Here is a 21,614-nt window from a genome sequence, read left to right on the forward strand (position 1 = left end):
TTGATATTTCTCCTGGCAGTCTTGAGTCCGGCTTGTGCTTTGTTGAGTCTGGCATTTTGCATGATGTACTCTGCATAGAAGTTAAATAAGCAGGGTTATTTTTGCTTAGACATGATTTAAAGTTATTTGGGGTAATTCCTAGGAGTGGAATTGCAGGGTCATGTGAAAGTTTTATGTTTAACTGCTTGAATAGTCGCCAAATTGTTTTCCATAGTGGTTGCCTCATTTTGCATTCCTGTCAGCAAACTTTTTTTGTACCTAGTCCAGCAATCTTCCTCTCTTATGGAGTCAGTAGTTCATTTATATATAATGCAGTTGGTGAGGTACTTGGGTTAAATCCGCCATCTTGTCATTCGATTTCAGTGTTTCCAAACTCTTTTTCTTTTTCTCTCTCCTGTCTTGACTTCTTTTGTATTACTGTGTTTCTCTCTCTGATTACCTAGTTAGTTGTGCATTCTTGTATTGCTTACCCCAGAAATTAGGATATGTAGTCTTGACTTACAATATTCTAATAAAAATAATAACTTTGGTCACTCTCCCATTAGTGTTCCTCTGACCCCTGTCTTTATCATTTTATTATTACACATAATTATTTTGTATTCTATATGTCTTTAAGGCATTGTGTTTTGTCTTTAAGAGAATCCGTTCCGTCGCTCAGTCGTGTCCGACTCTTTGCGACCCCGTGGACTGTAGCCTACCAGGCTTCTCCGTGCATGGGATTCTCCAGGCAAGAATACTGGAGTGGGTTACCGTTTCCTTCTCCAGGGGATCTTCCCGACCCAGGGATCGAACCCGGGTCTCCCGCATTAGAGGCAGACGCTTTAACCTCTGAGCCACGAGGGAAGCCCTTACAGAGAATATTCATTTCTATTTTCCCACACATTCACCTATTTGTGGCTTTTAATTCCTTTAGAATTTTCATCTTGGATTACTTTTATCTTTTAGTGTAGGTTTGGGCCAGTAATTTTTCTGTTTTTGCCTATCCAGAAATGTCTTTACTTTGCCTTCACTTATTAAAGGGTATTTCTGCTGACCATAGTATTATGGTGAGCAGTTGTTTTCTCTTAGTTCTTTGAATAAGTCATTCTGTTGTTTTCTAGCATTCCAAAGTCCAGCAGTAGTTGTTCTGTTGAAGGTAAGGTATGTTTTTCCCCTCCACCGGTTGTTTTTCCGATATTTTTCGTTGGTTTTCCACAGTTTAAATGTGATATGTTTAGGTGTGTTTTTTGTATATATTCTTCTGGGGATTTGCATAACTTTTTGAATCTATAAAAAAGTGAAAGTGAAGTCGTTCAGTCGTGTCCGACTCATTGTGACCCCATGGACTGTAGCCTACCAGGCTCCTCTGTCCATAGGATTTTCCAGGCAAGAGTACTGGAGCCGGTTGCCAGATCTATGGGTTGTCTTTAATCAGTTTTGACAAATTCTTGACCATCATCTTGTTATATATTGCCTCTGTTCCTTCTTTCTTCCCTCTTTTGAGGTTCCAGTTATGTATATCCTAAACATTTTCGTGTGTTTTACACATCTACTATGTCTTTTTCTGTATTTTTCAGTAGGTTTTGGTCTGTCTGCTTCTGGTTTGGATATTTTCTATTGCCTTGTTTTCCATTTTGTCTGTTCTTTCTTCTGGTATATCTAATGAGCTCTTTACAGCATCATTTATGTATTTCACTTACAGAATTTCCATTTGGTCCTTCTTATGATCGATTCCAATTTTCTGGAATCCTTCATCTTTTATTTTCTCAAACATATTTCTCATGTACCGTCTTGGGACTGAGCTGAGTTGAGGCTGGGTTTCAGTTTTGACCGGCCTCTGCCTCCCTGTCATTTGCCCCCACTGCTGACATGTGGTCACTCAGGGGAGGGGCTTCCAGCTGCGAGTGAGTTATGCCCATTTCCCCTAGCTGGACTTGAGCCTCTAATTTATGTTTCCTCATACTGATAACACTGCCAAAATCTCCACTCTGCTTTTCAGAGGCATTGTGCTTAGCTTCCTAACCTCCTGCCCTATGCATTTCCAGACTTTTTAAATATCTTGAAGGGAAAATTAGCTCTGTGTCAGGCCCAAACCTCGGAACTTCCCTGTTCACCCATTTGTCCCTTTTGTTTTGAATTTTGTCTGTAGTCTTTTTTTTCCTTCTACTTTTTATTTTATATTGGAGCATCATCGATACAGTGTTGTGTTAGTTTCAGGGGGTACAGCAAGGTGATTCAGTTATATATATACATGTACTGTCTACGGTCTTGCACGACTACCAGAGCCCTGCTGGTTTCTTGGTTCTCTAGCATCAGCCTGGGCAAAAGTTGCATCTCAGTCTCTTGCCTTACACCCAGGTTCAGCAGATACCTCCTTGGAGAAGTGGCCTCGCTTATCGGGCCACCTCTGCCTGCTTTCCTGCTCTCTGATTCCTGGTCTGTCTAGTTCTTTTCCTTCAGTAGTTCTCTGGTAGCCTTCAAGAGTTACTTTAAAACTTTTCCTATATTTTGAAGTTGTTCTTGATGGGAACATTGATTTAATTTAAAGTTATTCATTTAAAATGATTTCTTCATGCTTGGAAGTGCTGGTTGCATATAGTTTGTTATATGTTATTATATATAAATATATGTTATATTCTTATATATAGTGTATATATATACTATTATATGTAGTGTTATTTTATATATTACTATATACTATGTAGTAATAGTGATAATAAGTGGTAAAGTGATTGTCCCATATAGTTATGTATCATTTATCACATCTCTTACACAGTTAACTTCTTTGAACACAAGTTTCTCTAAGTGACGCTCGGTTTTGTGACGGCGTTGTGTATAGAAGTCTTCTGGAAAATGTTTTATATCAATGTAGAAATAAATTGAGTCTTAGTGGAAAGGCCTTGTGGTGAGAATATGTTACGAGGTAAAAGTCAGCAATGACTCTGAAACTGATTATATAAACATGTGAAAAAAATATTTGGTAGTCAAAAGCCCAGATGTACATTTCTTGGGATAATTGATGATTTTAGTATGGTTTTATGTTTGGGGCCACTATTTTTTCTTTTTGTTTCCTTAATATCAGCTTACAGTGTTAGCTCTGTTTACATCATGTGATTTCAGAGTTCAAAGAACTCTAATGTGTGTTTTTAAATTTTGCTTTTAATGTAAAAAGAACAGGAAAATATGAGACCAAAGTGATATCTCTTCCTTTACCTGCCACCTCAAAATGTGTCCCACTGTGTATAATGACTGCTCTTCCTCTCCTACCCTCTCCTTTCATTTTTTGTCCTCCTTTCCTATTGATACATGTTAGTTGGCAAAAATACAGAAATTGAAGTACTTAAGAAAAACAAATTTGAAATCTCTTGTAATCCCATTACCAAGCAGTAATCAGGTTTCTGAGCATTTGACACGTATCTTTTGTGGGGTTTTCTATGTAAAATGGACTGTATGTATTGTTATTTGTCGTTCTCAGCCAGGCCTTTTCATTAATATCACCTGTAATAATTAAAATATCCGTATAGATTCTGCAATACACCTCATACTTAACCAAATCAGAATCTCTAGGGGTAGGGTGAAGAGGGTTTTGTTGAGAAAAACAAAAACTTCCCTTCAGAAAATTTTAATTGCCTTCAGAAATCTTCTAAAACAGAAAAAACCAAGAATATTGCCATATTATATGTGAAGAAAACTTTGACTTGTATACAACTCTCCGTCTAATGATTTGGTTTGGACTTTTTCCCAGCCATTCCGCCCTGGGGTGAATTTGGACTGCTGTCGGGATTTCCGCCATCTCTCTGTGCGCTCTGTTATTCTATCTGTGTGGAGTACGGACGTGTCACACTTCCCTGCCGCAGGCTCTGTCAGTGGGCTCACAGTGAGTGCTCGAGGCTCATGGAGCTGTTTGGTGTTCCTTGGCCTGAAGATATGGAATGCAGTAGGTGCGAAAATCATAGATTTTTCATGGACCATTGCTTCTTTTGCAGCATATTTAAAATTATTTGTCTTCTAGTTCATCAGTTTTTAAGAACTTTTCGAAGTGTGTATATTACTTATAATTTTGAACAGAAGTTTCATGCCTCAGAGCTGTTCATTTCCTTAGGAATTTGGAATAAAATGAAAAAGGTGGAAAAAGAAAAACATTTCAGTGAAGAAAATTTTAAAGTAATTAAGAAAAACATAAGATATTGATTGTTTGATATCTTTCCCTTAGTTTTTTTTTTTTTTCTGGTTATAAAAGTAATGCCATTTATAAAGCATTAGAAGATATAGAGAACATAATCATTTGTTGCCTCATTATTAAATATCTCTAATGACTTAATGGGACTCAAATATCTTTATGATTTCGGTGTTATTGACTACAGTAGTTCTGTCATTTCTGTTTTTCTTCCTTTTTTTCAATGTTGGTTTTTTGATCATGCAACATGTGGGATCTTAGTTCCCTGATCAGAGATAGAACCCGTGGCCTCTGCACTGGAAGCACGGAGTCAACCACTGGACTGCCAGGAAAGTCCCTTTGTTCTGTTTTACTATCATGTATTACCATACCCAGACCCAGAAAATGTCAGATACTTTTCAAATCACTTCCAATATATAGATTGTAAGCATTTCCTAAAGGTTTGAGGACATTTACCTGACAGTCTTATAGATTTGTTTAAGAGAACATAATTGTCAGTAATAACGTGTATGATAGTAATACTGCATTTTTTTATACTATAATGTTGTGCCTTTTCGTGTTCTTAAATGTTTCAAGGATAAAGCATAGATGAATACCTATAAAGCTCTTACTGTCTAGCTTTGTCCAATAATATTTTGCAGTGTTTGCTTCAGACTTTTTTTTTTTTTTTTGGCCACACCCAAGATCCCACATGGCTTGCAGGATCTTAGTTCCCCCAACTAAGGATGGAACCTGGGGCCCAGACAATGAGAATACCAAGTCCTAACCTTTGGACCACCAGGGAATGCCCCAGATTTCTTTTTTAAAGAAATAAAACAGTACAGGTAGAGTTGAAGATTCCTTCGTTAGTATTCATCTTGATTTCATTTCCTTCTTTTCTCCCCAGAGATGAGATCATCAGTGTTGAATCTGTCGTTAATTCTTCTTGTGTTTGTTTTTACAGTCTTAGTGTACATCACAAGCATATCCATAAGCAACATTCTATGCTTTTTTACGTTCCATATATATATATAAATATATAATGTTGTACATGTATCTGTGTTTATATCTGTATCTGTTGTTTATATTTGTTAGCCTGGTTCTTTCCTCTTAATTGCTGTGTAATGGCCAACTGTGTTAATACTACTATCTGTAGTTACTTAGCCATCTTCTACTGATGGTCATTTAAGTTATTTCCAAGGGTTTGCTATTATGGGCAGTGCTGCACAGAACACTTAATTCTCCTTCATGTTTAAAATCAATTTTATTTATCATCTGTCAATAGCCCTTGGAGATAGGTAAAAAGCCCACGTTGTCACTGTCATTTGATAGATGGAGAAACTTAAAACATGTGTTAGTTACTTGTAGTCAGTTCACTGACAGCTGGCTTTCTTTGTCTACTCTGTTTTTCACCTGTTTGACATACTCTCTTGTCTAGACCCATCAAACCATTCATCCACTGTCTCCCCAAAACCTTATAGTATTTATTGTTCCTCTTTTAGAAATCTAAATTTATTGGTATTTATAACAACAGTTATGAATTACCTTGGCAGGAATCCTATTTTAAGTTTTGTGTCTAACTACAATTGTTTAGTGGTCTTTTTATTTTAATAGATTATGTACAGTTATAGAAATGTCATTATGATCTCTGTTTTGTTAGTATTAAATCTGTTTTATGTCCTCAGTATTTTGCCTGGAGTTGCCTAACTCTGAATTCTTCCTTAACTTCTGACAAACTGATCTCTCATAATAACCTTTCATTCTTCCACATCTCTCATATCCTTGTTCATACTGTACCTCTTCTTCAGTTTTATGGATACCCCAGAGTTATGGGGTTTGATCTCAGCTTTCCTAATAGCTCCCTTCCTGATCTCATTTCTTTTCTTACTTAGGTTAAACTTTGTTGTCTGTCACATAAAATAGTACTTTTGCTAACAATTTCAACTTATTCCATCTACTGTGCTTGTTCAGATCTCTAGCTGGACCAATTCAACTAATTTATTACAAGTTAATTATGCTGCATATTTAATTATTTAAATCATAGCAACACCTTTTTTTTTTTATTACAGTCCAAATTCTATCATTGTTTTATTATATTTGCTTTATCACATCTGTCCATCCCTCTACTGATCTACTAATCTACATTACTCTTTGAGTGTATTTAAAAATAAAAGAGAGACAACAGTTACTGTCCTCACAAATATTTTATTAGGTCCTTCACCAAACATTTGTCTGTAGTGTTTTTTTTTTTTCTTCCGTTTAAAACTTTACAAGGAAATGCACAGATCTAAAGACAGCACCTGAGTTTTGATTAAAAACCTGCAGCTTAGAAAGCCAAATCCTTAGAAGGGTGTAGAACCTGATCATTACCATTGCCTCACGCTCTTATGCTCCTTGCTAGTCAGCCCATGTCTGTGCCATCCTCTGGAGGCAACTGCTGTTTAGTATCCTTCCTAGATGATCACTGTGTGTATTCTAGAGCTTCATACAAATGAAGCCATACGTGTATAACTCTCATTGTGCTTGAGTGAAGAGTGCTCTTCTTTGCTCTGTTTTCAAGACTCATTAATGGTTTTGTGTTCATTAATAGTTCTTTCCTTTTTCTTGTCTTCCATTGTATAGATTACTATATTTGGCTTATCCATTCTCCTGTTGCTAGACAGTTTAAACCATAGCCGCTCTGTTTGCTCTTTGTCTTTAGTCAGTTTTCAGTGTGGTCAACGGGAAAGTTTCTATTCATTCTCCCCAGCACTTATGCCAAATCTACGTCACTCACTTCAAACCTATATTTCATTTCACAGTCATTCCGTATGTGACCCTTACTCCCCTCAACCTCAGTCTGTCCTCCTTCCCTGAAAATCACTTCAGCATTTTGTGCACACTATTGTGGTCTGCTAGTCTGCTACATGTCACTCAGTCCAGTCCTTCTTAATTTCCTTTCTTGCATCTTCTTCTTCCTGGTGCTTCTTAGCAATCTGTTTCTGTTCTTTTTGATTCTACATGTTTCCTCTGGATAATTTCATCTCACTGATTTTAACCATTCCCCACACGCTGATGCCTCCTAAATCCAAATCTATACCCTTGTCATCTTTCTGGTAAGTTCCAAATCTGCCTAACAAGCAGCCATTGGATATCCTAACCTGAATTTGTCTCAAGTACCTCAACTTCAACATGTCTAAAATTGATTTTACTTCTTGCTCATTTTATTTTTTTTAATTCCTAGAAGGCATATTCCTCCTTCATTGACCCAAGCTCCCACATCCAGTCAGTTGTAGATTCTGTTGCTTTTATTTAACTAATTTCACAGCTGTCTCATTCTCACTGCCTGATCTGGTTTTAGTTATGGCTCATCGGATATCTCTGCTCTCAATTTTGTACAGCTCAAATGTCTTCCATACTCCTTCTAGTCATCTTTCTAATTAACTTGTATGTGGGGTGAGCGCTCAGTCATGTAGAACTTTTTGAGACCCCGTGGACTATATATATAGCCCACCAGACTCCTCTGTCCATGCATGAAATTTTCCAGGCAAGAATATTGGAGTGGGTTGCCATTTCCTTTTCCAGGGAGTCTTTCCGACCCCAGGATCGAACCCACGTCTCTTGTGTCTCCTGCAGTAGCAGGCAGGTTCTTTACCAGTTGAGCCACCAGGGAAGCTGTTAAGTTGGGTAAGGGCCATATGAATATATTTAGTCAACAGTCATCCATTCAGCAAATATCAATTGGATGTCTTCCATGTGCTTGACCGGAGAAGGCAGTGGCAACCCACTCCAGTACTCTTGCCTGGAAAATCCCATGGGCGGAGGAGCCTGGTGGGCTGCAGTCCATGGGGTCACTAAGAGTCGGACACAGCTGAGCGACTTCATTTTCACTTTTCACTTTCATGCATTGGAGAAGGAAATGGCAACCCACTCCAGTGTTCTTGCCTGGAGAATCCCAGGGACGGGGTGACCCTAGTGGGCTGCCGTCTGTGGGGTCACACAGAGTGTGACGTGACTGAAGTGATTGAGCAGCAGCAGCAGCATGTGCTAGACACTACTCCAGATAGTGGAGATGAGTAGTGAACAAAACCTGGTCTGTTCTAATGGAGCTACAGTTCAAGTGATGGCTGTAATGGTAGGATATAGATAAGCAGATAATGTCAGATAGCAGTGACTGCCAATAAGAAAGAATAGAGTTAGGTGACATTAGGGAAGTCCTTTTTTAATAAGGAGACAGTGTGACAGGGACGTGAATGAAATGAGAGAACAAATGATACAGATATCTAGGGAAGATCGGTCCAGGCAGAGGAAGCAGAGCAACAAGTGCAGAGGCTCTGAAGTGGAAGCGTGCTGGTTATATTCACAGAACAACGGGGACACCACAGAGGCTCGAGCCGTGTGAGTAAGGGAGAAGGGAAGGAAATTCGATCAGAAAGCACTGGGGTTGGGAGGTGTCTTTAGAGCTCCTTTATGGAATTTGGATTTGATTCTGAGTGAGTCAGAAGATGTTGAGCAGAAGAGACATGATCATGAGCACAGGGGTGGCATGTCTTTAAAGAATCACCCTGGTTCTTGTGTACAAATGGAGATGAAGTGGAAGACACTCCAGAAATCCAAGGATGAGGTACTAATCGCTCAAACTGGGTGGATGCTGTGGAGGATGTGGAAAGTGGTCAGATTCTAGATACGTTGCGAAATCGAATGACAAGAAGTGCTGGTAGGTTGTGAGGTGGATACTCAGAAGCAGTTTCAAGGAGGACCCCAAGGGTTTCGGCCTGAGCAACTAGAAGAGTGGGATTACCATTTGTGAAAATGGAGAAACTAAGGAGTGGAAATCAAGAGTTTGGTTTTGGAAGGATTGGAAAGTAAGGAGTGTGTCTGTGATGAGTTGGTGGTTGGATGTAGAGATGTGTCCATTGATATGTTTATGTCAGTGTTTACACACACACGCATACACATGTTTCTGAAAGTGTTTACCTCTTGTGCTTACAGTTCATGCGCTCTTCGTGCCCCAGCAACACTACACACACCCTGTTTGAACCTCTGTGCCTTTGCTCGCATTTTTTGTTAGAATACTGATTGCCATACTGCCAGTACAGGCAAATACTGATTCAAAAATCCTGTGTTGAGGGACTGACATGAAGTCTTTCATAATTTTGATTGCTTCATATGTCATGCTGCTGTATCTTGTATTGTGTTTACAAGTTTGTGCCTTCTTTTGAACTCAAGGATAGAGTGTTTTTTAGGTGTTTTTCTCTTAAAGCCCTGGCTTACTGCAGAGTTCTAATAAATGCCTCTGTGCAGTGAGTTTCTGTCATTTCTCTTTATAATCCAAGCCTTGTGAAGAAAACGGTTTGTATTAATCAGCTTCAGTATAAGCTTATACATGTATTTGGCAAACTTAATATCAGTGACAGTTTCTTGGAAACGATTTGATCCATGTAACTACTGAATATCTAGTTGATGGGAGTCTGAAGGCTTAGAAACTGGTGCTGCCAAGAAAACTGAAAATGCAGGAAGTTCATGAGAACAGTACTTGCGATCATGTGAGAATGTCTGCAGCACGTCCCTGATTTTTTCTGTACTGTGCGTGTGATGCTTTCTCAAGTCTGGAAAACTGTCAAAATGCAGATTTCTTGGGCCCTAACATAGGCATAATAAAATAGAATTTGAGGTGCTGAAGAATGTCTCATCCTCTCCTACCCTCTCCCCATGTCCATAAGTGTCTTCTCCATGTCTGTTTCTCCGTTGTTGCCCTATAAATAGATTCTTCAGTAGTGCTTTTCTAGATTCCATATATATGCATTCGAATACAATATTTATCTTTGTCTTTCTTACTCACTTCACTCTGTGTGATAGCTTCTAGGTTCATCCACCTCATTAGAACTGACTCAGATGCCTTCCTTTTGATGGCTGAGTCATATTCCATTGTGCATATGTACCACAATTTCTTTATCCATTCATCTGTCAATGGACAACTAGGTTGCTGCAGTGAACAATGGGATACATGGGTCTCTTTCAACTTTGGTTTCCTCAGGGTATATGCCTAGGAGTGGGATTGCTGGGTCATATGGCGGTTTTATTCCTAATTTTTTAAGGAATCTCCATACCGTCTTCCATAGTGGCTGTATCAATTTACATTCCCATCAACAGTGCAAGAGTGTTCCCTTTCCTCCACACACTCTCGGCATTTATTGTTTGTAGATGTTTTTGATGATGGCCGTTCTGGCCGCTGTGAGGTGATATCTCATTGTAATTTTGATTTGCATTTCTCTAATAATGAGCAGTGTTGAGCATCTTTTCATGTGTTTGTTATCCATCTGTATGTCTTCTTTGGAGAAATGTCTGTTTAGGTCTTTTTCCCACGTTTTGGTTGGGTTGTTTGTTTTTCTGGCATTGAGTTGTAGGAGCTGCTTGTATATTTTGGAAATTAATCCTTTGTCAGTTATTTCATTTGCTATTATTTTCTCCCACTCTGAGGGCTGTCTTTTCACCTTGCTTATCGTTTCCTTTGCTGTGCAAAGGATTTCAAGTTTAATCAGTTTCCACTTGTTCACTTTTGTTTTTATTTCCATTACTCTAGGAGGTGGGTCATAGAGTATCTTGCTTTGATTTACGTCATTGAGTGTTCTGCCTATGTTTTCTTCTAAGAGTTTTATAGTTTCTGATCTTACATTTAGGTCTTTAATCCATTTTGAGTTTATCTTTTTGTAGGTGTTAGAAGTGTTCTAATTTCATTATTTTACATGTAGCTGTCCAGTTTTCCCAGCCCCGTTTATTGAAGAGCCCGTCTTTGCCCCATCGTAAATTCTTGCCTCCTTTGTCAAAAATAAGGTACCCATAGGTGCATGGTTTTATTTCGGGCTTTCTCTCTTGTTCCATCAGTCTATATTTCTATTTTTGTGCCAGTACCATACTATCTTGATGACTGTAGCTTTGTAGTATAATCTGAAGTCAGGAAGGTTGATTCCTCCAACTCCATTCTTTGTCAGGACTGCTTTGGCTGTTTGGGATCTTTTGTGTTTCCATATGAATTGTGCAGTTTTTTGTGCTAGTTCTGTGAAAAATGCCATTGGTAATTTGATAGGGATCACGTTGAGTCTGTAGATTGTGTTTGGTAGTATAGTCATTTTCACAGTATTGACTCTTCCTACCCAGAAACATGGAATATCTCTCCATCTGTTTGTGTCATCTTTGATTTCTTTCACCAGTGTCTTATACTTTTCTGTGTACAGTTCTTTTGTCTGCTTAGGTAAGTTTATTCCTAGATATTTAATTGTTTTTGTTGCGGTGGTGAATGGGATTGATTCCTTAGTTTCTCTTTCTGATTTTTCATTGTTAGTATATAGAAATGCAAGTGATTTCTGTGTATTGATTTTGTGTCCTGCAACTTTGCTAAATTCACTGATTAGCTCTAGTCATTTTCTGATACTGTCTTTAGGGTTTTCTATGTACAGTATCATGTCATCTGTAAACAGTGAGAGCTGTACTTCTTCTTTTCTGATCTGAATTCCTTTTATTTCTTTTTCTTCTCTGATTGCTGTAGCTAGGACTTCCAGAACTATTTTGAATAATAGTGGTGAAAGTGGACACCCTTATGTTGTCCCTGATCTTAGGGGGAATGCTTTCAGTTTTTCACCATTGAGAATAATGTTTGCTGTAGACTTATCATATATGCCCTTTACTAGGTTGAGGAAAGTTCCTTCTGTGCCCATTTTTTGAAGTTTTAATCATAAATGGGTGCTAAATTTTGTCAAAGGCTTTTTCTGCATCCATTGGATTTCGTAGTGCCAGTAAAATCGACAGCTCCAACAGAGGGGGGGCAGGGAAGGAGAAAAAGAAGAAAAAAGCCAAAAGAATCTACAGAAGAAGTCAAAAAATAAGAATAATAAATGTTTTTCTTGAGTCATTGCTGTCAGCGTCCTTTCCCTCGCTGGGAGTCACAGTCCACTTTTACCTCCCTAGGATGCCCTCCAGCACTGTGCTGATCTCTGGACCTGCTGTGGGGGCAGCTTAGATTCTAATCTGGTCCAACTCCTGTGTGTTCTTGCCTCCAGTGTCCAAAGCTATCAGAACTAGTGAGTTTTCTTTTGTGGGAGTTCTCAATGACCTTTTATATATTCCATAGACACAGAGTCTGCCTAATTGATCGTGTGGATTTAATCTGTAGCTTGTACAGCTGGTGGGAAGGTTTTAGGTCTTCTTCCTTAGCCACACTGCCCCTGGGTTCCAGTTGTGGTTTTATTTCCACCTATACATGTGGTCCTCCACTGGGGTTTGCTCCTGCGGCTGCCCTGGAGGACTTGGGTTTGCCCCTGTGAAGGCCAGGTGTGGAGGTGGTTCCTCTGCTTGGGTTGCAGGGGTTCTGGCAGCACCAGGTACTCAGGGGAGTTGGCGACGAGGGCAGCAGGACGTACAGTGCTCTAGAAGGGTATGGCAACCAGTATTGGCCAATACGCTCCAGTATTCTTGTCTGGAGAACGCCCCTCCTCCCTGACAGAGATGCCTGGCAGGTCACAGTTTACAGGACAGCAAAGAGTTGGACAGGACTGAAGCGACCCTGTGGGCGTAGATGCAAGATAGCGGACAGCTGCCTGTGGCAGCTCTGCCCCAGTGAGAGTTGAACTTGAAGGTGGTGCAGCTGCTTGGGTTGCAGGGACCCTGGCAGTGCCTAGTGTGCAAGGATACGGACTTCCTCCGCTGCCAGAGTTACGTCCCTATCAGAGCCTCTTGTAGCCGGCGATCGAAAGGCCTCTTTGGCCATTCTACCTTAGCTCCGCCTGCTCGAACACTTAGAGGGCTACCTTGCCTGGGGTCCTTCTCTGTTGTTCGGTGTGTCAGGCACATAGAGGGGCCCCCCTGGCTAGAATCCTAGTCTGTAGGTTGGCGCCTCTGGCACTTAACGTGGCACCCTGGGTGGGGTCCTACTCTGTAGTTCAGTGTGTCAGGTGTTTGATGGGCCAGCCTATTGTCCAGCTGCCGATGCTGGCGTGTGGGGAGAGAGAGGCTATGGTGATGGCTCCATCCCCTACCTGTGACTCCACTTGAATGGATTCCACTTGATCGGGAGAGAAGCCAAAGACTCTGCCTACCTGATTCAGAGCCAAAGTCTCGGAAACAATAATTGTACTTAGGCCACCACAATAACGATACATATATCCTTGGTGTTTTTCTTCTTCTGTGAGGCTTTTTTCCCACTTTAGCGTGAATAATTTTTTCTATTTAATTAAAAAGAATTTAAGCCCCAGCGTCTTTGGTAGATGATGGATCTAAATTGGGAAAATATTTTCCATATTGTGTTGAAATAAAGTCACGTTGCAAAATTCTGTTGATTGACATTAGAGTGTTGTTAGTGGAGACTGGTTGTTGAAAAGATAGGAAAAGTAGGCTCTTCACAGCGAGGCAGGCAGCTGTAGAAAAAGGACGATGACCAAGATATAGGGATAGTGGTGGAGGCGGATTGTGTGCCTTTTCTGCTGGGGATTCTCCATCAGTTCCCAGTAAAGAAACCGAAGAAATACATCAGATGAGGCTTTTCCACTGTTAAGGTGGTATTTTAAAATTTAACTTTATTTTATATTGGAGTAATGTTGATTTATGATACTGTGCTAGTTTCAGGTGTACCGCAAGGCGATTCAGTTATGCATGTACAGATATCCATTCTTCTTCTATTCTTTCCCCATATAGGTTATTACAGAATATTGAGTGCAGTTGTTGATTCTCTGTTTTATATACAGTAATGTGTATCTGTTAATCCCAAACCCAATTTATCCCTCCTTTCCACTTTTCCCCTTTTGTAACTGTAAGTTTATTTTCAAAGTCTATGAGTCTCTTTCTGTTTAGCTTGAGTTGCTTTCTCACTGTATCGTTATCATGGCAGGTACTGACTTGTCTTCCCTGGGGATTTGGCTTTAACCAGAACCGTGTAATACACAGTGTCCCACGTTACAACCTTCTGACCTACAATTCTCCTCTTTACTGTCTTGCTCAGTTGAAGGTTTTGGTTGTTGCTGTTATTACTGATTTTGTTTTTAGCACTCCTTTAATATAAGCATTTGTGATATATGGACAGTATTTCTAATTTATGAAAGATAATACAATGCAGTTAAAAAGTACTGAAGGAGTCATCGGATGCGGTTTCTCCCCCAAGTTCCCTTTTTCTCCTCTCCTCCTTTTCTGGGTAAACGTATTCAGTCCCATACTTTGGATTATATAGGTCAACTTTTCTTCTGAACTGCGACGTGTATCTGTTTATATGACATCTCCAACTCAACGTGTCTGAAATACAATTCTTAATTTTTCTTCTTAAACCCTGTCACTGTTCCTGCATTCCATCCCCAATTATTTCCATTCAGTAAATGGTATTGTCATCTGTGAGTAGTTGTTCATTTGCTAAGTCGTGTCTGACTCTTTGCAACCCCGTGGACTGCAGCCCACCAGGCTCCCCGTCTCATCGACTTTGCTCACCTTCATATGCATGAAGTCAGGGATGCTGTCTAACGGTCTCATCCTCTGCTACCTGCTTCTCCTTTTCTCTTCAGTCTTTGTCAGCATCAGGGTCTTTGCCAGTGAGTCGGTTCTTCACATCAAGTGTCCAAAGTATTGGAGCTTCAGCATCAGTCCTTCCATTGAATACTCAGGGTTGATTTCCTTTAGGATTGACTGGTTTGATGTCCTTGAAGTCAAGGGGACTCTCAAGAAGCTTCTTCAACACCACAGTGAACTAAAGCATCAGTTCTTTGGCACTCAAACTTCTATATGGTCCAACTCTAACAGCTGTACATGAATACTGGAAAGATCATATCTTTGACTGTATGGACCAGTCCAGCTATAATCATGCGCCGGTTAGAGATAAAGTGTAATAAGGGAATTTTTAAACAGAGTCAGCCTAAAAGACAAAATAAGCTAATTTGTAGAATAGAAATGCAAAATGATGACTGGAGATAAAAGCGTGGGCTACTAGAATCCAGGTCTGAAGTGGCTGGGGTGGCTAGGCATTCAGTTTCTATGGGTATACAGAAGTAAAAGTGTTACATGGGAGTCAGAGAGTCCTCTGACTAGGCTTATCAGTTAAAAGTAGGAGTCAGAAATGGAACTCTCCTGCTCCTAGAAGAAAGTTTACATGAAAGGTGGAACCAGCTCTTTTCTGAAACTGCATTTAGCATAAAAACACTTAAAATATTTATCTAGAGATGGGAGAGGGCCAAACTTGAATGACTCAGTAGCTGAGTCTATGGTAGCTGATAATGCCTGGAGTGTGCAGTCATCAGTATTAGACCTGGTTTTTAACTAGGGCCCCATAAAGTAAAGTGAAGTCGCTCAGTCATGTCCGACTCTGCGACCCCATGGACTGTAGCCCACTAGACTCCTCCGTCCATGGGATTTTCCCAGCAGGAGTACTGGAGTGGATTGCCATTTCCTTCTCCAGAGGATCTTCCCAACCCAGGGATCAAACCTGGGTCGACCGCCTGAGCCCCCAGGGAAGTCCAGGGCCCCATGGGTACTGGTAAAGACAAAAATGAATGAAACATGGTGGATAAATAGAGGGAGTGAGTAAACAGAAATTCCAAAGCACAATTAAAGAAAAAAAGCTAAACCTAAAAAGTCATTCAATAAAATCAAGTCAGGAGATGGATTCACTCCCAAATGTAATGAAAGTAATAAATAGAAAGTAATAATTTTCTAAAGACTTATTTTAAAAATATGTATGTTTAGGATTCTTCAATAGATAAATAATAAAAAGCACTTTAAAAGAATAAGAACTTATGATAAATTAGCAGAAATGAAATAAGAATAGACAAACATAAAAGTCAATTTGCCTAGAAATGTAGTTATAGGAATTAGGTCAATAGATGGAATGAATTCTAAAGTAGACATGATTAAAGAGAGAACTAGTAAAGTGGAAAATTGTTCTAACTCTAGATCACCCAGAATGCATAATAAAGACATAAAATACTCAAAATTACCTAATTATGCCATTAAGAGATATTAAAAATAGGTTGAGAAGCTTCAGTATACATCGAATGGGAGTTCTAGAACAAGGGGCTGTAAGAATGACTAAGAAATGATAACTAAAGAACTACATCCTGAATTTATCAGAACTGAAAACTTGAAACCTCACATTAAAAGTACGCTCTGCATACTAAGCAGGACAAGTAAAAACCAATCACAGTGAGAAACATTCTTTGCAAGTATAAGGATAGAGCAACTAGAAGGCTAGAGACATTTAAAAGTTACCAGAGAGAAGAAATCTCCAAAAGATTATCAACTGTGCAGGCTTCTCCACAGCAACAATCGTGGCTAGAAGATAATGAACTAATATCTTTAAAATGCTGAGTGATGATAACTTTATCCATCTAAAGCACCACTGAAGATTGAGGACAAGAGAAAGACATTTTGGGTCAAGGATAAAATAATTTATCTTCAGCATACCCTATCTATAAGAATTTCTAAAAAGCATCCTTTAGCAGAAAGAAAAGAGAACCCCAAGATAGGATGAGGGTGTACTTTTTGGCAAAGCCACTAAACAATGATAATAACAAAACCAATTATTTTTGTAAAGGTTATTCTGATTCTCTGGAAAATAATAACAAGGAGTATTAGGTAGCTCAAGTGTGCTAGGAGCATAGTCTTGTTCAAGAAGATGGAAGTGCTGAATACTTTCAACTATAACTTTTTCTCATAAAGCCAAGTATAAGTACATATTGTAAATGTATGTATGTATTTAATGAGCACCTGCTATGTCCCAGACACTGATCTAGGCTCTGGGAATAAGACCACTGGGGGAAAAAAACTCCTCGTTGAGTTTATACTTTAGTAGGAGGAAACTATATATTGTTTAAAAACAGTAGTATAGCACAGACAGGCTTGAAAGAAATACATTGGTAAATAGGAAAAGATACGCTTGACAAATGTGATGGTCTGATGAGGAAACACACTGGTGTGGCAACAGTGACGTGAGATAGAATACTGTTGACAGTGAGCACTGAAGTGCATTGGGCAGCTGGAGCATTGATATAACACCTAACACAGCCTTAAAAGTGAAAAGTGACAGGATCAGAAGGAAAACGGAGGAGCCCACAGATTAGCATATCTCTATTAAAACAGATAGGTAGGGACTTACCTGGTGGTCCAGTGGTTAGGAATCGCCTCGCAGTGCAGGGGACATGGGTTTGATCCTTGGTCAGGGAACTAAGATCCCATGTGCTGCAGGGCAACCAAGCCCACACACCGCAGCTAAGACTCGATGGAGCCAAAGAAATACATATCCTTAAAAACAAAAATGAATAGGTAAACAGAAAATTAGTCAAGAAAGCACATATACCTTGTTTTGTTGCACTTCCCTTTATTGTGCTTTGCAGACACTTCACTTCAGTCACTTCAGTCGCTCAGTCATGTCCAGCTCTCTGTGACCCCATAGACTACAGCCCGCCAGGCCTCCCTGTCCGTCACCAATTCCCAGAGTTTACTTCAACTCATGTCCGTTGAGTTAGTGATGCCATCCAACCATCTTATCCTCTGTCGTCCCCTTCTCCTCCCACCTTCAATATTTCCCAGCATCAGGGTCTTTTCCGATGAGTCAGTTCTTTGCATCAGGAAGCCAGAATATCAGAGTTTCAGCTTCAGCATCAGTCCTTCCAAAGAATATTTAGGACTGATTTCCTTTAGGGTGGATCGGTTGGATCTCCTTGCTGTCTAAGGGACTCTCAAGGGTCTTCTCCAACACCACAGTTCAAAAGCATCAGTTCTTCAACGTTTAGCTATCTTCATCGTCCAGCTCTCACATCCATGCATGACTACTGGAAAAACCATAGGACTAGATGGACTTTTGTTTACAAAGTAATGTCTCTGCTTTTTAATATGCTGTCTAGATTGGTCATAATTTTTCTTCCACAGAGTAAGTGTTTTTAATTTCATGGCTGCAGTCACCATCTGCAGTAATTTTGGAGCCCCCCAAAAATAAAGTCTGTCACTGTTTTCCCATCTATTTGCAATGAAGTGATAGGACCAGATACCGTGATCTTAATTTTCTGCATGTTGAGGGTTTGCTTTTTTTCTTATTTTTTAAAAATTTATTTATTTTAATTGGAGGCTATTCCTTTACATTATTATATTGGTTTTTCCATACATTGACATGAATCTACCTCTGGTGTACATGTGTTTCCCATCTTGAACCCCCCCCCCCACCTCCCTCCCCGTCCCATCCCTCTGGTTTATCCCAGTACACCAGACCCGAGCATCCTGTGTCATGCATCGAACTTGGACTGGCGATAACCCTGTATGCTGCTGCTGCTAAGTCACTTCAGTCGTGTCCAACTCTGTGTGACCCCATAGACGGAAGCCCACCAGGCTCCCCTGTCCCTGGGATTCTCCAGGCAAGAACACTGGAGTGGGTTGCCATTTCCTTCTCCAATGTGTGAAAGTGGAAGGTGAAAAGTGGAAGCGAAGTCGCTCAGTCATGTCCGACCTTTAGCGACCCCATGGACTGCAGCCTACCAGGCTCCTCCATCCATGGGATTTTCTAGGCAAGAGTACTGGAGTGGCTTGCCATTGCCTTCTCCGATAACCCTGTATACGAGACAGTAAAAGAGACACAGATGTATAGAACAGTCTTTTGGACTCTGTGGGAGAGGGTGATGGTGGGATGATTTGGGAGAATGGCATTGAAACATGTATATTATCATATGTGAAACGAATCGCCAGTCCATGTTCGATGCATGTTGAGTTTTGAGCACACTTTTTCACTCTCCTCTTTCACTTTCATCAAGAGGCTCTTTAGTTCTTTGCTTTCTGCCATAAAGTTGGTGTCATCTACATATCTGAGGTTATTGATATTTCTCCCGGAAATCTTGATTCCGGCTTGTGCTTCCTCCAGCCCAGCATTTCTCATGATGTCCACTGGATAGTAGTTAAATAAGTAGGGTGACAATATACATCCTTGACGTACTCCTTTTGCTACTTGGACCCAGTCTGTTGTTCCATGTCCAGTTCTAACTGTTGCTTCTTGACCTGCATACAGATTTCTCAAGAGGCAGGTCAGGTGATCTGGTATTCCCATCTCTTTAAGAATTTTCCAGTTTATTATGATCCACACTAAGGCTTTGGCATAGTCAATAAAGCATGAATAGATGTTTTTCTGGAACTCTCTTGCTTTTCCGATGATCCAGCGGGTGTTGGCAATTTGATCTTTGGTTCCTCTGCCTTTTCTAAAACCCGCTTGAACGTCTGGAAGTTTACGATTCACGTATTGCTGAAGCCTGGCTTGGAGAATTTTGAGCATGACTTTACTAGCGTGTGAGATGAGTGCAATTATGGGGTAGTTTGAGCATTTTTTGGCATTACCTTTCTTTGTGATTGGAATGAAAACTGACCTTTTCCAGTCCTATGGCCACTTCTTGAGTTTTCCAAATTTGCTGACATACTGAGTGCAGCATTTTCACAGCATCATCTTTTAGGATTTGAAATAGCTCAACTTGAATTCCATCACCTCCACTAGCTTTGTTCGTAGTGATGCTTCCCAAGGCCCACTTGACTTTACATGCAATGATGTCTGGCTCTAGGTTGGTGATCATACCATCGTGAATATCTTGGTCATGAAGATCTTTTTTGTATAGTTTTTCTGTGTATTCTTGCCACCTCTTAATATCTTCTGCTTCTGTTAGGTCCATACTATTTCTCTTCTTTATTGAGCCCATCTTTGCATGAAATGTTCCCTTATTATCTCTAATTTTCTTGAAGAGATATTTTGTCTTTTCTATTCTGTTGTTTTCCTCTATTTCTTTGCACTGATCACTGAGGAAGGTTTTCTTATCTCTCCTTGCTATTTTTTGGAACTCTGCATTCAAATGAGTGTATCTTTCCTTTTCTTCACAGCTATTTGCAAGACCTCCTCAGACAACCATTTTGCTTTTTTGCATTTCTTTTTCTTGGGAATGATCTCGATCCGTGTCTCCTGTATAGTGTCACGAACATCCATTGATAGGTCATCAGGCACTCTATCAGATCTAATCCCTTGAATCTATTTCTCACTTCCACTGTATAATCGTTATGGATTTGATTTAGGTCATACCTGAATGGTCTAGTGGTTTTCCGTACTTTCTTCAATTTAAGTCTGAATTTGACAATAAGGAGTGCATGGTCTGAGTCACAGTCAGCTTCCAGTCTTGTTTTTGCTGACTGTATAGAGCTTCTCCATCTTTGCCTGCAAAGAACATAATCAATCTGATTTCAGTATTGTACATCTGGTGATGTTCATGCGTAGAGTCTTCTGTTGTGTCATTGGACGAGGGTGTTTGCTATGACCATTGCATTCTCTTGCACAACTCTATTAGCCTTTGCTCTGCTTCATTCTGTACTCCAAGGCCAAATTTTCCTGTTACTCCAGGTGTTTCTTGACTTCCTACTTTTGCATTCCAGTCCCTTATAATAAAAAGGACATCATTTTGGGGTGTGAGTTCTAGAAGGTCTTGTAGATCTTCTGAGAACCATTCAACTTCAGCTTCTTCAGCATTACTGGTCAAAGCATAGTCTTGGATTACTGTGATATTGAATGGTTTGCCTTGGAAATGAATAGATCATTCCGTTGTTTTTCAGATTGCATCCTGGTACAGCATTTCAGACTCTTGCTTTGCAGACACCACAGTTTTTACAAATTGAAGGTTCGTGGCAACCCTGTGTTGAGCAAATCTGTTGGTGCCTTTTTTCCCAAAAGCATTTGCTCACTGCATATCCCTGTGTCACATTTCGGTAACACTTGCATAACAGGCATATCTCTGAGATATTGCAGGTTTGGTTCCAGACTACTTCAATACAGCAAATATCACAATAAAGCAAGTCATGCAAGTTTTGGGGGTGGATTTATATATAAAAGGCTCTCCATGGGCCTCCCTATTCACTTAGTCACAATGATGCTGAAATCAGGTCAACTAATCTTACAATGGCCGCTAAGGGTTCAAGTGAAAGGAGTTGCATACCTCTCACTTTAAATCAAAAGCTAGACATGATTAAGGTTAGTGAGAAAGTTATGTTGAACGTTGAAACAGGCCAAAAGTTAGGCCTTTTGAGCCCAGCAGCCAAGTTGTGAATCCAAAGGGAAGGTTTTTAAAGAAAATCGAAAATGATAACTCTAGTGAATTCATGAATGATAAGAAAACAAAACAGCCTTATTGCTGATACAGAGAAAGTTTTGGGATCTGCATAGATCAGCCAGCCATGGCATTCCCTTAAACCCAAGCCTAATCTAAGACAAGGCCCTAACTCTAATTCTGTGATGGTTGAGAGGAATGAGACAGCTTCAGAAGAGAGGTTTGAAGCTAGCAGGGGTCAATTTCGTGAAGATTAAGGAAAGATATCATCTCTGTAGCATCAGAGTTCACGGCAGAGCAGCAAGTGCTGATGTAGAAGCTGCAGCAAGTTATCCAGAAGATCTAGCTAAGATCATTCATGAAGGTGGCTGTTCTAAACAACAGATTTTCAGTGTAGACAGAACAGTCTTCTATTG

At 39.9% G+C, this 21,614-nt stretch overlaps 1 protein-coding gene across 35 annotated transcripts in view; it reads left to right on the forward strand.

Moving 5' to 3' along the window:
* The window catches only part of LOC129540268 (liprin-alpha-1-like), a 152,204-nt gene that overhangs the window by 29,555 nt on the left and 101,035 nt on the right, over window positions 1-21,614 (forward strand). For 27 of the 35 annotated variants that reach the window (XM_088831295.1, XM_088831292.1, XM_088831192.1 and 24 more), the window contains one exon: window positions 3,725-3,920. The exons of 7 other annotated variants lie outside the window; for them this stretch is intronic. The gene's annotated coding sequence lies outside the window, so the exon portion shown is untranslated. The remainder of the gene's footprint in view (window positions 1-3,724; window positions 3,921-21,614) is intronic. One more of the 35 variants, XM_088831237.1, reaches the window with a different exon arrangement.

Source organism: Moschus berezovskii, chromosome 2, assembly GCF_049115385.1.
Source record: "Moschus berezovskii isolate FMDL1 chromosome 2, NW_MosBer_1.0, whole genome shotgun sequence".
NCBI lineage: Eukaryota > Metazoa > Chordata > Mammalia > Artiodactyla > Moschidae > Moschus > Moschus berezovskii.